The sequence below is a fragment of the Zeus faber genome (assembly GCF_960531495.2).
Source record: "Zeus faber genome assembly, chromosome: 20".
Lineage (NCBI taxonomy): Eukaryota > Metazoa > Chordata > Actinopteri > Zeiformes > Zeidae > Zeus > Zeus faber.
In genome coordinates this window covers 18,811,562-18,817,561 of record NC_137207.1, presented here as the reverse complement: position 1 = coordinate 18,817,561, position 6,000 = coordinate 18,811,562, and the positions used below count along the sequence as shown (strand labels likewise).

Below are 6,000 nucleotides of genomic sequence, written 5' to 3'. Positions count from 1 at the left end.
TATCTGCTTTTTAAGGGGTGAATTCACTCCTTTGTGCTTCTGCAAATGAGCCCTTTCGGCAACATCAGTGCTAATGCAAGAGACTAGAAATAGGAAGTCGCGACGCTTCTTACCGGCAACCTGCTGGAGCAACGTTATGATTTGGATGTACTGCAAATATTACAAAACGTAGTTTTAAACAAAATATGAAACGACCGTTATTCAAAGCATGTTGAAAAACATTCACGAAGACACGTGTGACTACCATGTGACATTTTTTTGAGAAAGGAGATTTCACATATTTTAAGGCTGAAAGGTTTGCCCCATTGGACTGCACTGAAGCACAGTGAGAAGCTGCAGCAGAGTGGTAACTTTCTCATATATTCGTATATTCGGAAACAACATTTAAATAAGGCCTGTGTTGAAAAATAGCGAACGTCCCTTTAATAGGTCCAAACAAGTTGGAGAAAGGAGTCCCTAGGAAAAAGTGAGACATTCAGACACTGGAAACGCTGAGATGGTTTTATCAGACGACTTTGTCCCGTCCGTTTTTTCTCCCTTTCTTTCTTACTTTCTTTCCGACGACCGTTTGGTAAAGCTGTTATTTCCAATATGATAACCACGACTACAACCGAGTCGTCCGGCGTGCCGATCCCCCTCCGTTTTGTTAGGCGCAAAAACCTTCCCTGAAAACAATAGCCGAGCCCTTCCTCACCTGTATTCTCATAATGTATCAAAATGAGAACAATCTTTCTCTCTGCTGCATGGGAGAAATGTGGAAACCAGAACATCAACGCCCCGGGGAGACGTTTTATTCTTTTGGACGGAAATGACTTTATTTCAACGGATCAATTTGGGCTGAAATAACCCTCATCTCAGTAAAATATGTTTTTTCATTCTCTTCTTTTTTTTTGGGGGGGGGGCGGGGGTTAAACCTTCCAAGCGTATATTGAAAGGTGAAAAGACGATGGAGCGGAGCCAGAAAGACTTTATTAGATTAACATTGTTCCATAATCACCTTTAAAGGAATCCATAATAACAGTCAGAAACAAAAACACGATCGGTCGCTTTCGAGCCATTTGACGCCAGTCCAATAAACCATTTCAACGAGCTTTGGTCATTCCTTTGATTATAGTCTTTTTAATGTTTAACGTGATGTCAGAAGGGAAACTTCAGTGTGACAGAACCACTCATTTTTTTTGTGGCAGAAGAGGCCAGAAGCCAATCCCAATTAGGAGGGGGAGCGAAAACATATGAGTGCAAAAAAAAAAAAAAGTCAATTGGACGTTCACATTCTCAAACGGTTAAAATGAACCAGAGTAGATGCAGAAAAGGCACAAATTGGTGCATAAAAAGTGTTTGACGTTCCAAATGTTCTGGGGAGCACCCCCCAGACTCCCTGCTTAACATGCCCCTCAATGTTGAAACAAAACCTACGCCTGTGTGTGTGTGTGTGTGTGTGTGTGTGTGTGTGTGTGTGTGTGTGTGTGTGTGTGTGTGTGTGTGTGTGTGTGTGTGTGTGTGTGTGTGTGTGTGTGTGTGTGTGTGTGCGTGTGTGTGTGGGGGCTTCAGTGCCCAGTACCCCCAGGGGTATTAATCCAGCCTTGCCTAAACTACACTGAAGATGCAAACATATATATGCATGTATAAGCCATACAAAAGTGAAATATAATATAAATAGAATTGGAAGTAAATGCACCTCCTGCAACTGTGACTATCAGCGATATTGAAGGATGAAGATGGTGGCATTTTGGTGACCAAAATAAACTGGTGACCACGCTTTTTGGATTGAAGGGTATCATGTGTACACACAGATAGTAGATGGATGGTTAGATAGATAGATAGATAGATAGATAGATAGATAGATAGATAGATAGATAGATAGATAGATAGATAGATAGATAGATAGATAGATAGATAGATAGATAGATAGATAGATAGATAGATAGATAGATAGATAGATAGATAGATAGATAGACAGATGGAGAGATACATACATAGATGGATACATATTTCACAATAATAATAAAGTAAGAAATAGGAAATCAGATAAAATGGCAATATGCAATGAACCTAAAAATGTACAATACACAATAAAAAATGAATCACTCCCTCCAACAACACCGCTGATTTATGTAAGACGGCATATTCTTAAAATCATCTTTGTGAAAATGCAACACATTTCATTCACGTTTTGCTGAACTGTCCTTTAATCAAAGCTGTTTATGCCGCCGCAGCTAATTTAATTTTTCAATCAGTTGTGAGAGCGTTTTCCGTGGCCCCATGCAGCAGCAAATGATATGGCCACATGTCCTTGGCGTGGCTGGAGCTTATATAAAATGCTCTCATCCTCAGTGTTCTGTTTTATTTTTTGTTTTTTTGTGTGTTTTTTTTAGCTTTGCGTTTAAAAGAACTGAAATTCAAATACAGCTCATGAGTCGAGCTTAAAGAAATGCCACGTGGTTCTTTTTTTTTTTTTTTTTTTTTTTTTTTTTTGTTATATTTGGCGTGCACGGTGCCTGTCTGAGCAGCTGTCTGGTTGAACCCTGCCACCCTCCCCTTTGACCCTCCTTCAAAATCAACTTAGAGCATATCTGAGAGAGGAGGGAGGGAGGGAGAGAAGGAGGGAGGGAGGGAGGGGTGAGAGAAGGAGAAATATTATCATTATCATTGTTGTTGTTGTTATCTACATTTCTAATTAGTAATTTCATCATTGTGACATCGTTGACAAACAGCCAGACAGACAGACGGATAGATAGACAGATAGATAGATAGATAGATAGACAGATAGATAGATAGATTGATAGATAGATAGATTGATAGATAGATAGATAGATAGATAGATAGATAGATAGATAGATAGATAGATAGATAGATAGATAGATAGATAGATAGATAGATAGATAGATAGCAAAATAAAAAAAGACAATAAACCCCAAAAATTATAATAATCCAACAATAAATGTGTAATATTATAATTATTATAGATGTGTCTTGTCATGCTTTGAATTTAACTGAAAGTGGGTAGGAGGGGCAGCGAGAGAGACAGAGAGAGAGAGAGAGAGAGAGAGAGACACACACACACACAGAGACAGACAGAGGGAGAGAGCGACAGACAGAGAGAGAGACAGAGAGAGAGAGAGAGCGAGAGAGAGAGAGACAGAGACAGACAGAGGGAGAGAGCGACAGACGGAGAGAGAGCGAGAGCGAGAGAGAGACAGAGAGAGGCAGAGGGAGAGAGCGACAGACAGAGAGAGAGAGAGAGAGAGAGAGAGAGAGAGAGAGAGAGAGAGAGAGAGAGAGAGAGAGAGAGAGGGGGGGGGGGGGGGGTGGGGGTGATTCACAGCGTTCACTCCACACTGTGGCTCCTCACACTCAGACAGACAGACAGGGAGAGAGAGGGGGGATCGGGACGAGCTGTCACCAGCACCGTGCTCCAGCAGAACACACTCCATCCTCCTCTTTCCACGGGGAACGAGGGAACGTTTCACGGGGCGCGCACGTGACATGGAATACCGTTTTGGAAGTTGCCCGGCGCGTGTGACGCGCGCGTAGAGCCGCGCGGAGCCTCCGGGAGAGACGGGCACCTCATGGTAAGAAGATCCGGCTCGGCGCGGCTGAAACCCACCCCCACGTGTCCATCCTCAAAATGTTAAAATGAAATGTTCTTCACATCTGATCAGCGCCCGATCGGCGATCTTTGTTTTTTTTTAACCCACGCCGCTCCGAAACAAACTATTTCCCACTGTCACGATCCGCGCGCTCCCACTCACTCAGTCGCTGACATGTGTGTGTGTCCCCCCCCCCCCCCCCCCCCATGCTTTTTATTTTAATTTTTGATTTAAAATGATTATTATTTTTTGCGTAAATGCATTCCTTGTGGTTCAACGTTTGGAAGTGACGAGCGAAGTTTGACTGGTTTTATTCCATTTTATTTCCTCGTCACAGAAACATAACGGAGTCCTTTCAGCCCGGCTGAATGAATGGCTCACTATAACTGGACTTACACACTATTTATATAATTTAAAGAAATTTAACACACACACGCACGCACGCACACACACACACACACGCACACACGCACACACACAAACACACATAATGTTCCAGTCACCATGACTCAGTGTGGAGGTAAGGTTTTAATTGCAGGAATGTGTGAAACATTTATTTTAAAACAATGTCCATATTCCAACACTATATTCTACTACAATGAACTCTTTCCCATCTGTTTGGTTTTGAACTGCAGAATACTTTATTCCTTTCTTTCTTTCATTCTTTGTTGTTTTTTTTCTTTTCTTTTTTGCTTGCATTTAATCGTGCGTGAACGTGTGCATTGTGCGTTGTAAAAAAAAAAAAAAAAAAAAAAAAGTGCGAGAGGCAAAACAAAAGGGCTCCTTGGCCCCAGCGGCGGCCAATGGGAGGCCGCAGGGCGGAGTGCTGCTCTCCTCTTTGTCCTATACCTGCAGCCAGCACGGCCCCCCTAGCGCGCATGCGCGTACGCGCGCACACACACACACACACACACACACGCACGCACACACACACACACGCACGCACACACACACACACACACACACACACTGTCTCCACTAGAAAGCCCTTTTTTGGGGGGCAATTGTTAAACTGAAATATTTTCTATTTAAAATGTTGTTTTTTTTTCCCAGCAGGACCCCCTTCCTCATTGTTCAGGGGGATTCCAAACTGTCTTTACATGTATTCTCATATATATATATATATATATATAGTCTTTTCAAATATTTTATTTTACTAATATTATTATATTCCTTGAAAATGTTCCCCACAAAATAGATATATACTCAACCTTATCAATGGTATAATGTTTAAAATATATTTAATACAGTATTTAATATTTTTTGAATATTTTTTTTTCACGGAATAGATATATGCTCAACCTCACGAATGATCCAAAATTTTTTTTTTAAATACATGATGAATGTATATCTACTGTGTATATATCTAAAGTAAGAGAGATATTTCAATTTCAACCTCAACTCCACTAATGGCAGTGGGGGATTTGGCAGATTGTTGTGAAATTTGTGGGATTTCTTTTAATAGCAATGTGGAATGTGTGCCAGTAAATGGAACATCACGATCCCATGACGGTGTATTACCAGAAGATGATCAGTTTGGTGTTTTGGGGGTATGGAAGGGCTGGTCCTTAGCCAGAGGTTAGTCAGCTTAAAGGGGGCATTGCCATGACAACCTTTGGGAACCCTTGGTTTGGTCCACAGGGAGTTAGTTAAGTTTAGTTTATTTCATAGCAGGTTCTTTAGTACCAGTACCAGGGTTTCTCAGTGATGTTGCTCCTGAACCCGAGACTCAACATTATGCCCCAGCTGTCAGATTCTATTCATAACCCCCTGCGCTCACAGCATTAAACCGTTTGAACACTTTACTCCATGAGCTGGGTGCCCATAGCAATGTGTTTTGAATTTGAATGAATTGAATTTCTCCAAAATAGTCAACATTAAAATGCACTTGTTTTCCCCCCTGTTGATTAAGACAGAATATAAATTGGGGTTAAGTAAGGACGCGCCCTGTCATCTAGAGCAATATGTGCAGAATCTAAATAATTGCTTCGTAAAAAAAAGAATTACCTCTTTCAAACCCAGGCAGCTGCTTGGGCACCGGGCATTGTGGCATCTGAGAGGCCTTAAATCTCTGTTTGGTAAACAGACTCAACGATGGCGGGTTTGTGGGAAGTGGTGTGTAATGTTAAGGTGAACTGGCAGATGTTCCACCACAGGGCAGTCATAATGTTGAAATAACAGAGTTGGACATTTAGCCATTTGCTTAACAGTTAAAACATGGAGGGTGTTAGGGGGGGTGGGTGTCATAACTACAGTGGGGATTTTTCTTCTCCCGTGCACTATATAATTACACAGTGAGTGGGATGGATGATTCGAATGATTTAAATGCCACAATTGGGCGTATCGGGCGCGGTGGACTCTTTGTCGGGCGCTCCGTTCCGTTTTCTTATATTATTTTATTGCGGCTTAT

The 6,000-nt window shown here is 41.7% G+C and overlaps 1 protein-coding gene across 1 annotated transcript in view; it reads left to right on the top strand.

Moving 5' to 3' along the window:
• The first annotated feature begins 3,437 nt into the window (after positions 1 to 3,437).
• The window catches only part of chst15 (carbohydrate sulfotransferase 15), a 33,912-nt gene continuing 31,349 nt past the window's right edge, over positions 3,438 to 6,000 (top strand). Inside the window, exon 1 of the mRNA XM_080021435.1 lies at positions 3,438 to 3,572. The gene's annotated coding sequence lies outside the window, so the exon portion shown is untranslated. The remainder of the gene's footprint in view (positions 3,573 to 6,000) is intronic.